The sequence below is a fragment of the Octodon degus genome, unplaced genomic scaffold (assembly GCF_000260255.1).
Source record: "Octodon degus isolate 3935 unplaced genomic scaffold, OctDeg1.0 scaffold00109, whole genome shotgun sequence".
Classification (NCBI taxonomy): domain Eukaryota; kingdom Metazoa; phylum Chordata; class Mammalia; order Rodentia; family Octodontidae; genus Octodon; species Octodon degus.
The window spans coordinates 4,924,281-4,935,524 of NW_004524685.1; the positions used below are offsets into that span (position 1 = coordinate 4,924,281).

General features: G+C 44.6%; 1 protein-coding gene across 3 annotated transcripts in view; it reads left to right on the plus strand.

The window, feature by feature from the left end:
* The window catches only part of Mcoln2 (mucolipin 2), a 57,210-nt gene that overhangs the window by 573 nt on the left and 45,393 nt on the right, over positions 1-11,244 (plus strand). Inside the window, exon 1 of one of the 3 annotated variants that reach the window (XM_023724343.1) lies at positions 1,965-2,038. The exons of the other annotated variants lie outside the window; for them this stretch is intronic. The gene's annotated coding sequence lies outside the window, so the exon portion shown is untranslated. Of the gene's footprint in view, positions 1-1,964; positions 2,039-11,244 lie in introns of those variants that run through there. 3 annotated transcript variants of the gene reach the window in all.

Genomic DNA, 11,244 nt, shown 5'->3' on the forward strand with positions numbered 1-11,244 from the left:
TTTGCGGGCGGACGCGCCCCGGAGCGGGCGCGGGGCTGCAGCAAGCCGCGAGCGGCCGTGGCTCTGCAGCCCGGGATCTGGGCCCTCCTGCGCCGGGGCACGCCTACCCCGACGGCTGGCAGCTCGCCAGGCGAGGCTGGGCCGGGCCTCGGGAACGAGCGGGCCTCTGCTCGGGTGGGGGGCCCTGGGGTCACCCCGAGCTCGGTCGGCGTGAACGGCGCACAGTCAGTCCGGCGGCGCTGCCCGGGGACCTCCTCCGCCGCCGGCCTTGGCTCCCTCCTGCCGCCCTGCCCACAGCACACACAGCCGCGCTTGTTCCACTTTCCTAAAGTAGGAGGGAGACTTTCCTGCCTTGCCGCGGGATCCTCCCCAGGCTCTAACCGGACTTAAAGCCAGAATTCCAGGGGAGAGTTTGCTAGGGCCGCGCTGGCTGCCCACGTGAATTTCGGGCAGTGCGGCGTAGAGTTTTTAGACTTTTGAAAGAGCAATTTTGAATTGGTGGAGTTCACCGGCGACAGAGTGCCCGTGACTGTCACACCTGAATGCCTGTGTCATCAAATTTATAAACTCTTTTTTTAATCCGGAGGCTTCTATTTTAAATGGGCCAGGTGGGTGGCAGTGAAACTCGGTTTACATCTGTCTTACTCCTAAACGCACTGTCTTTAAAAGCAAGGAGCAAACGGACTCTGGATTTATTTACCTTCTGCTCGGGTGGAGGCCGCTTGTGCGCATTTGCGGTGGGTGTGGTGCGTAATCTCTATTTGTAGTTGATTGTAGTATTGGCTTTTCCTCGGCACATTTCCTTCAAAGTTTAAAATTAAAAAAAAAAAAAATCCTCAGAAGCAGCGCTCCGGATTGAAAAATACTGTGTGTAGGTGTCAGGGCTGCGCTAGCGGGAAGCAAGTCTGAGTCCTTGTGAATTGAGACTGAGTGAAAGCGTGGGTAAGCGAGAGGTGGGACCCGTTGCCGGTGCTAATGACACTAAAGTGCAAATTCTGACATTTCTTGAAGAAGGGGCTGACTATACAGAAGAGGGATGTGGACTTGACACCTTCGCGAGCCGCCTGCCTCTGTGGTGTGCTAACCGAATAGTACACATTTGGAGCCATCTGGCAGCGTCTTCCTGTTGAGACAGAGGTCTGTTAAGATTTTAGCTCATCTTCCTCTTTATACCTTAGGAAAGTCAAACTCCATTTGCCGTGAACGCTCCCCAGGAAGGCCTTTCTCCCTTAGCAAATCTAATGTAAACCAAGTATAGGGGCTAGATCCCTTTCAAAGCTGTATCCAAGCTTTCCCTGCACACCCCAAAGGGCACCTTTCTTAACAACCTTTCTTAGGAACAAAATGGTCAGTCCTGAGGTAGTCAAGTTCTTTTCCCTTGAAGAATAATTCAAGTGTTACTTTTACAGGTAGACTAGCAGATATAAAATAGCCTAATGAAGCAAATAAGAACACGTGTGGGCCAAATTCTGAACTGGGTGGTGGGGAATATAGAACTGCAAGTTAAGGAGGGTTGATTCACAGACTACAGCCTCACCTAATTCCTCCTCTGTCAGTGGAGTGAAACTCTGACCTAAAGCCTGTGCACAAAGCAGATGTCGTCTGTGGCTCCAGTTTTCAAAGTAAAAACGGTGGCCCAAGGAAACCTTGTTAACCATAAAAATAAAAAGCTTACTCTTCCCTGAGGGCTGTTCTTTTTTGCTCTGGCCTACAGTTTAAGCTCCACGCATCAGTTGTGAAGAATTAAAAGACCCTTGAGAGAGTACTTGTTTCACATATTAGGGGCTCATAAAAAGAAGTAATTTTGTTTCTGGGCTTTGTGATTTTTTAAATAAGACTACAATAGTCTGTTCAATATCAGATGCTCAAGTCATGTTTTTGGTTGGTTTGCTTTGGCAACCATCTGGGGTTTTTCTTCCCATTTTTGAGCCTCCCGTGAGCTGTCTACCGTTTTGAGATTGGGCCTGAGTCCCCTTCTTCCTGGCATGAGGTGACAACTGCGGAGGCCCACAGCCCACTCTCCTTTCCTCTCTGCTGGGTGAGCTGCTTCCTTCTAATTGACAGTCATATTCTCTTATTTTCCCCTTGACCGTATTGTAGTGGTTTCAGCCTAAACATCTACCGGGCATTAACTGGTAACTTGTGAGGCTGAGGATTCTGGAACGTTGTCACTGGGCTGATAATTCTAGGAGACACACAGTGTAAATAGTGAGCTTAAAAATAACATCAGCTCTCCTAGTTAGAAGGGCTTTCTAGAAATGGTGTCATTGTAGGGACTCACCAACATGTTGCAAGGTAGCATGTTCAAAATTAAGGTAAATGCATTGCCTTGGGAGGAAAATGATAATTATATACATACAGTACAACTTCTTTTACTTAGAGTCAGCAGCATAACCCTGTAAAATCAGGTACTTGCCAGAAATATCAGAGGAAGAAAAATCTTAGGAACATCCATGATCCCGGCCATCCTCCTTAACGTTAACTGCATTTGGAGTCCTGTACTTCTGAGAGACGACTTTTGGCTTGTACTTATCTCTGTCTCTGAGAGCAGATTCCTCACGGTTTCCAAGGGGCTTGGCTTGTTGAGAATGAGATGCTTGAAATTTGCAGCTGCAGTTCTGCTTTCTGGTAGTCTGAGGCAGCAAAGTGGTGAGCAGGGATGATTTATTAGGAACTTGGTGTCATGATTATTTTTAGGGAAATTCCTAAAAATTTAGCATGTTCATCTTTCATGGGTGGCTTTAATAGAAAGCTCTTTTAATAGAGCTTTCTCTTTTGGCTTTTCTTTAGGGTACTTCTTAGGACTTGAATGCCATGGCTGAGGGTTTTTTTCTTGGTTCCCCCCAACTTCCTTTCTTTGGGGCCCAACAACCCCAGAGCCACTGCAGATGGTGGGCTGTTTTTCTTCCTCACTCACAAGCCTAACAAATCATGAGGCAATTTGTTCATAGTAGGAGTTGGAGCGAAAAGATCATGTGACAGTTGTTAAGGTTGGTCCAAAGTCTTCCACTTGCTGAGTTGTCCCCAACAACCATGCTGGTGGCAACATGGCCATTGCTGTAGAAAATGAGAGAATTTTAGTTTCTACACTTATCACTGTTCACTCTAACCCTGACCCACCACACACACACTAGGGGCAAGGAAAAATGTCATTGCCTAATACACTTTGGTCTCTTTCTGAAAAAACAGTTATTTTAACAATAACTCATTAATTCACAAATGTTGATCACCATTGGTGAAGAAAATAGGGAAAATGTGGTAAAGAAAATTAAGATCACCATAATATATTTCATAGACGGTACCAAGGTGTGTTTTGTTTTTGTTTGCTGGTTTATCCACTTCTAGACTTTTCAAAATGCGGGTATATAAAGATAAATGCTGACTTTTTTTTTTTTTAAAACTGTAATCTCTTTATGTCAATTATCTAATTTAAAAATATTGAATAATATGTTATAGACATTTTCAAATTAATATATAGTTACAAATAGGCCTGTAATTAATATTTTTTGTAGCCATCTTTCTGGCCAGATATTTAAACATTTATAGTATAAATCCACAGGAGTTTGATTTCTAGGTCACTGATTCTCTTAAAAATAACACCCAAGTACCTTTCAAAATTTACATTCCCTTCTACAGAGTTTGTCTCCCATAGTTGGTCAATAAAAATTAAGAGTTTTTTTTTTTTTAAATCAATCTGGTGGTTAGCAAATTTTTATTGTCAGTAAATCACCAACCACTTGTTGAGATCCTTTGCCCGTTGTGTGGATTGTGTTTTCTGTGTTAGTGGTTTGGAGCAATTTGGGGGGAGGGGAAGTAAACTTGCGGCTGCTGATATATACAGGAGGCTTTCTTTTCAGACTGTCTTGTAACGTTTTGAGGTCTTGAATTTCAGGGTAAGGGCTACCACTCATTTTCATGGTTTCTGAACGTTGTCATATTTAGAAAGGCATGTTAACTTATTTTTAAAATGCTGTATCCTAGACTTTTCTCAATGCTATTTTAATGAGTTTAAATTTCATTTGGTTTGAGGGAGGGTTCTAACTTTCCAAGTTATTGTGGTAAAAAAAATATATATTGACCAATTCATTTTTTTAAAAAGACATTAGGAATAATGAATAAAACAAAATAAGGTTCCTATTAAAAGTCGGGCAGCTTATTTACCTAGAACTCTCTAATGCACCTTGGTTAAGCAAGATTCTAATGCAGTTTCAATTTAGTTCTTCATATCAATATTTTAGGTTTTCTGTTATTTTATTATTACTGTAGTAGTATCACTGTTACTTTTATTTGATGTTAAAACCCTGTTTTGTCTCATTCACTGACTGACTTGTTTTTTCCAAGAAATAGTCATACAACACCTGCTGTGTGTTAGGCGTTCTGCTGTCTCCTGTGGTAGATTGTGAGAAGCAAGACTGAGGTCTCACGAGCCTTCAGTAGGAAGGATCAGTAGAGACTGTGACTCTGAGTGTGAAGGAAACCGAGGGAGGTGAGAGGCAGTGATGAGGCCATGTGCGGTGACTGGTCAGGGAATACACTCCAAGAAGATGGTGTTTGAGCTAGGAAGTACCGCATTAGCAGAAGGAACCAGATATCCAAGCAGCTGAGGAAACAGCAGGAGGGTAGTTGGAACAGCAAGTGGAATTATCTACTCCCCTCGCCCCCTAGAATTTCCTTTTTTTTTTTTTTTTTTTTTTTTTTTTGGGAAGGGTCTACAGGGAGTTCAGGGTCTCACTACTAGATTGGACTCATAGTGATCCACCTGTTTACAGCCTCCCAAGAGCTGGAATTACAGGCGCGGGCCACCACATCCAGTCTCTATTGCCATCTCAGTCTGCCCTGGGGGCGGGACAGGCACAGCAGGCTTGGGGATTGAACCCCCAGCCCCTGTTTGCAGGTGCTTTAATCTACTGAGCTATTTGGCTGGCCCAGAAGGATTTTTTTTTTTTTTTTGGGCTGGCTCAGGCTGCCTTAAGGGTGGGTCTGGTAAGGCATGTGGAGTTGGGGATCGAACCTCCGACCTCCATATCCTGGGCCTGACTGTATTTGCATAAGCAGGCACTCGAACAACTGAGCTAACTGGCAGCCCCCTCTTCCCACCCCCGAGGGAATTTCCATGGAGGGAAGGAAGCCAAGCTTTACTGAGGAACCAGAAGAGAGGGTGTGGGAAGGAGTGGACAGGGGTCTTGTAGGCAATCACAGGACATGGTAGGAGAGTATTTTACATAGGGAAATGATAATTTGAAGTTAATTAGCTTGAAAATTTCCCCTCTAGCTACAATAAGGTGGAGCACTGAGAAACCAAAGCACTTGGACCATGAGATTGAAGTTGCAGTGGGGACAGAGAGATGGAGACTAGATCACAGACGGTGAGGTTGAAAGGGAGATTAGATAAATTGGAAGAGAAGCAGAAATCACAACATGAACTTAGAGCTGTGGTTTGCATCCTTTGCGGCACTTTAGGATCATTTGAAGCTTATCAAAACCTTGATGTCCAGTTCACTCTTCATGTTGATTAGATGAGAATGTCCAGGGGCTGGAACCAAGCATTGGGAAATTTTAGAGCTTTTCAGGTTGTGCAGCCTGGGTGGGGAATCACCACGTGGACAGCAGGGAGTGTGCAGATGAATATGCAGGTGGCTGCATTGGGAAGAGAGTGGAGGGCCAGGTGAAGGGCCAAGTGGAGGGCAGGGTGGATGGAGTCCTACTTTGCAAGCAGGTTGGGTGAAGGACTCTGTTCTGTTTTCTTTTTTTTGCGGAACTAGGGATTGAACTCAGGCCCTTGTGCTTGCCAGGGAAGCACTTATTCCACTGAGCTATCTTCCCAGGCCTTCTGTTTTCTTTTTCTTTCTTTTTTTTGTGGGGGAGGGGTACCAGGGATCAAACTCATGACCTTGCACTTGACAGGAGCAAGAATCTGCTCTTTTTTTTTTTTTTTTTTTTAATGTATTTGGTACATGGTCTCACTGTGCAGCATGGACTAGTAGTGATCCTCCTGTTTTCAGCTTCCCCAGCACTGGGATTATAGGCATGCGCCACCCACCACACCTGGAAGGAATCCGTTCTTGAGGGAGATTTGCTGGAGGTACAAATGTACTGCCTCCGGGCTGGCAAGATATCTCAGTGGTCTAAAGTGCCTGCTTAGGCAAGCTTAGGCAGGTGCAGGGGACTGTGGTTCCATCCCTGGCATCACATGCCCTGCCAGCTGCATCCTCAGGGTGGGCTGAGCTGGCCAACAAAACAAAACAAAACAAAGTAAATGTACTGCCTCCATCAAGTGGAGAGTGAAAGCCACAAGACTGGACACACTCTTCTAGGAGGGATGACAGAGACCTGAAGGTCAGTGGATCACGCCCTGCCATCTGAAGGGCAGATGGAGGAGGAGCCAGAGAAGAGAGGAGCCCGTGGAGTGAGTGAGAGGAAAGCTAGAGGAGTGGGGTCTTCTAGGAGCTCAGAAGCAGCTTCATTAGTTGTGTGTAGTGCTGAGGGGAGTGTTTTGGACTCCACAGCAAGAGCGGTTTACTCTGAGAAGCTTCAGGACCCACAGAAATGGAAAGCTGGTGTTCAGTTTAGAGGATCCGAAGCACAAAGATACTGTGAGGAAGGTATGTGGGCTTCCTGCTACTGTGCCTATGATTTTGGTTTTCCTTATTTGGTAACAGAGGGGGGGCTTGTGGATTAGCTTAGTTGTTTAAAGCGCCTGCTTGGACACAGCTACTCAGATGCTGGGGACCAAGGTTCGATCCCCAGCTCTACCTGCTGCACCATGGAGAAATTTATATGAGAATGTCTGTTTTCTAAAATGTTACCCATTTTCAAATTGAAGAAATATATTCAAACAGAACATTTTTTTCCTCATTCTAGACTTTTGTAGGCCACTACTCCTTAAAAAACATTAACTTAGATCAAGAAGTGACACTGGGGGCTGGGGAGATGGCTCAGTAGAATAAGCACTTTCCTGGCAAGCTCAAGGGTCTGAGTTCAATCCCCGGTTCCTCAAAAAAAAAACAAAAAAAACAAAAAAAACAAAAAAAAAACCGACACTGGCCAGGGGACTGGAAAAATTGAATTTTTGTATTTGGGAGGCAGGTTGCAACCACAAGGTATGGAGGTTACTTCCTTTACAAAGTGAGGTATCAACAGATCACCTCTCTGGTGGAGGCTTGCAGAGTTTGCTGCACACTAGACTCACCTGCAGGGGCGAGGAGATAGCTCAGCAGCCCGGCCACCGGCCAAGCACGAGGTCATGAGTTCAATTCCTGCACAAAACAAAACAAGAAAAACAGAATCACCCTGGGAGGAGTCCTTGCCACTCTCAGGTGGGGTAAGGATCAGACAAACGCAAGCTATGAGCCACGGCACAGGGTGCCCACAAGATGTGATTCCCGAAAAGAGCGTGCACAGCTCTCAGGGCAAACGCCAAGTGAGTTCTTTATGTTCTCATGCAGGTATGGCCCGAAGAAGTCTGAGAATCACTGGTAACTTGTTTTCTTTCTTTTGGAACTTTAGATGTCTCTGGACAGTTTGTGTCCTTGGTTTTATATGCTCTTGGTCATATGACAGCCGCTAGCCCAGCTGCTATCACATGGTCCTGAGTATCTAGGGAAAGGCCAAGTTTTCTTAAATATTGATGGTAGCTGTGATTTACTTCCTCCTGTCTGTTTGCCACAGTTCTTGCCTCAAGCTTCTTCTTTTTCTTGGTACCGGAGATTGAACTCAGGACTTTGTGCTTGTCACGTAGGTACTTATGCCCCTAAGCTGTCTGCCTGGCCCTTAGGCTTCTTTCTAAACCCAGTTTTTTTTTTTTTTTTTTTCCATTCCAGCATCTCTAGGTTTTATTTAGCTCACTGCATGGATAAGTGTCCATTTGATTCCAGATCTTGTTTCTGTGCTTATGAATACTGGCTTTCTTTGATATATTAGTCTTCAACAGTGCCATTTATTAAGGTCTTAATGAATAAAATGGATTTCCTATAGTTTAGTGAAGCAAATAATTCTTTTTCTTTCTTTTCTTTTTTTTTTTTTTTTTTTTTGTGGTACCAGGGATTGAATTCAGGACCTTGCACTTGCCAGGCAAGCACTTATTCTACTGAGCTATCTCCTTGGCCCCATCCCATAAAATTTAAGATTGTTTTTATTTAGAGCCCGTGAGATAGATTAGTGGATTAAGTGCCTTCTTAGGCAAGCTCAGGGACCCAGGATCTATCTCTAGTCCCACATACCATGCCAGCCCCACCCCCACGGGTACTAAGCCGGCCACTGAGACTGGGTGTGGTGTTGCATACCTGTGCTGGGGAGGCTGAAAGCAGGAGGATCACTACGAGTCTAAGCTGCGTAGTAAGACCCTGTACCAAATACACCCCCCACCCCCCGCCCCGAACCGGGGATTGAACTCAGGCCCTTGTGCTTGTCAGGCAAGCACTTCGTCTACTGAGTCATCTCCCTGGCCCCCAATGCATGTTTTTTTTTTAAAGATTGCTTTTATTTGTTTTGTGCAACTTTAGCTTCATAGCTGCCCTGAAATTGAGTTTTTTTTTTTTTTTTTTTTTTTTTTTTTTCTTATGAACCCGGGGATTGAACTCAGGCCCTTGCACTTGCCAGTGAAGCGCTTATTCCACTGAGTTATCTCCTCAGCCCCAGCTACCCTGAAATTGATAGGTCCATGTAATTTAGACCTTTCTTTGTTAATGTTGCCTAATTGGACTTACATTGTTACTTTTACTTCTCTTAAGTTAGGTTTTTAATTTTTTTCTGAATGTTTTGGTGATTTTTACTTTGTGATGGACTTCCGGTGTTTCTCCTATCTACTGATTGAATTCTTATTTACGGAGTCGGGATGGGATCTTTTAAGCTTCCTATATTAAACGCCAAGCTGGTGCTTGGCCTCAGAGGGTCTTAGAAAAGCATGTGTGCAATGTGTGAATGTTTTGATTGTATGGTATTTGCCTGTTGCTCTTGGTTTTTAAAAAATTTTTCTATCTTTTTGCTTTGTGTAAAATTTTCCTTTTTTTACTTTATCATTTTAGCATCATTTTATTTATTTATTTATTTATTATTTATGTTTTGGTCATAGCAATAAGATACCTGTGTCTGCATCTACTTAATGCTTTTCCTCCACCAGGGACCTGGGGAAAATCTACCAATTCAGGAAAGGGGAATAATAAGAGACTCTCAGAGTTTAGAAAACTTTTACTTTCTCATTGAGATCCAAGAATTCTTGTACTAAAATATCATTGCCCTTTGTTCCCAAATTTAGATGGCATTTGATCCTAAATTAGACTTAGGAAAGACACATCTGTCCCCTCCTGCATCTTTATTATTTCTATCGATAATCGTTTTCTCCAGTTTTGTCACCCTTACCGTCTGGTCACATGCAGCTCGTACTATCTGGCAACTTACCATTTGGAAACGGTCTTTAATATTTTGATCCTTCACATTGTCAGAAGTGTTGCAAGTGCTTGTAAATTACGTAAGTGAAGGAATTCTGGAAGCTTACAGGAGTAAAAGTAATGTCATAGAGTGAGTGATCTCAACATTCACTACTTGCTGCTTTGCCTGACCTTGTTTTATTGTATTTCATTTGCCTGAAGCCTCTTTATAGTGTCAGTTGGGGCACTGCTGACATGGGATTCTATTTCCTGAGTGGCCACATCTAGTAATTGAGGAACCCCCAGCTGGATTCCTTGGAAGCTTCTTGGAATTGTTATGCTGCATCAACCACTTTCTGTTCTGGGGAGCCCGCACATGCTTTGAGGACATCTCTAACCTCACTTTACTGTCCTGTTATCTCTTCATACCTCTGCCTTCCTGGGCTCTTGGAGGGCAGGCAGCTGAGTCCTGCAGGCGTTGGCTCCCAAGGTAAACATCTGGTCGAATGTTCGGGGATTTCCCCACTGTTTTGGTAAAAGTGACCTCTTTTTATAGTTCAGCATGTCTCAGACAAAGGCCAGGTGTGTGTAGTGGGAGGCAGGGTGACCCATGGCCTTTCTGTTGGGGCTCTGAGAATTCCCCCCCACACCGTTGTGTGTTCTCTCGAGTTTATTAAATGAAAAGCACATGTGGATCAGCAGGGTGAACCCCCGGCCCACTAGTGTGATGGTGGGCTTTGTGGTTAGCAGGAGCAGAGCACGACCACAAGGGCTGCTTGCAGGCTCTGTAGTTCTCCTTTGAGGCTTTTACTCTCAGGCATGGTTAAGATGCCTCCTCTTGTTGGAAATGGGTCACTCAGTGCTCTCAGGCCAGGGGTCCCCTTGCACTTCCTGTGTGTCACCGGCGGGTCTCCTCTCATCTCTGTGCCCTCACCTCCAGAGTCAGAACTCTGTATCCATGATGATCCCACACCCACTGAGCTACTGGCTCGTGGTGCCTTCCCAAGCAGTGTCTCCTGCTGGACCCTCAGGGACCTCCCCAGCATAGGGCTTGCTCCACAGTGTAAAGCTCGCTCACTACATTGGTCAGATGGGAGGTGACGATAGCAGGCTCAAGGCAGACACACTGGTAGTCTTATTCTTTTGAAGTGAGAATCATCATTTTAATTGATTTTTCATTTCTTTTTTTTGTTGGGGAGGGTACCGGGAATCGAACTCAGGACCTTGTGCTTGCGAAGCAGGTGTTTATGCTGCTGAGCTACATCTCTGGCCCTGATTTTTCATTTTTAAAAGTCTTTTGTTTATTCAGTGTTCTTCTCATAGATACTTTTAGCCATGTTGTTTGTCCTCACAATGCATATTTTTTCCCACTGTGGCTAATTCCACCGCACCTAGTTCTGTTTCTGCTACCTGCTTCTACACAACCCTTTCCCATTTGCTAAGTCACCTGGCGTGCTTGTTCCTTTTCGGGTCAGTGTTGACATGTTGCTTGTTAGAGTGCCCCAGGTCCTAAGATGAACCACTGAAGAGGCCTCTGTGTGCTTTTCTAAGATATGAAAGACAGTTGCAGTCTGGAGCCCACACAAGTTTATCATGAGCTTGCTGTGATGGGATTTGAAATTAGGCCTTTTTCTCATGGCATCTGGCTCGCCCAGGTGTGAGGCTCAGATGGCTGGCTGAGGTCTATCATTTCTCAGAATGGGTCTACTTTTAAATTTTCTTTTCCCTTAAAAAGAGGATTTGGGGCCAATCTGGTCTTCTGAGTAGTTCTGTAAGTTTTAGGCCAGACAGTTTTGTTTTGCATTGTGTTGCTTTGCTTTGCTTCACTTCGCTACTCTTCTCTTCTCTTCTCTTCTCTTCTCTTCTCTTCTCTTCTCTT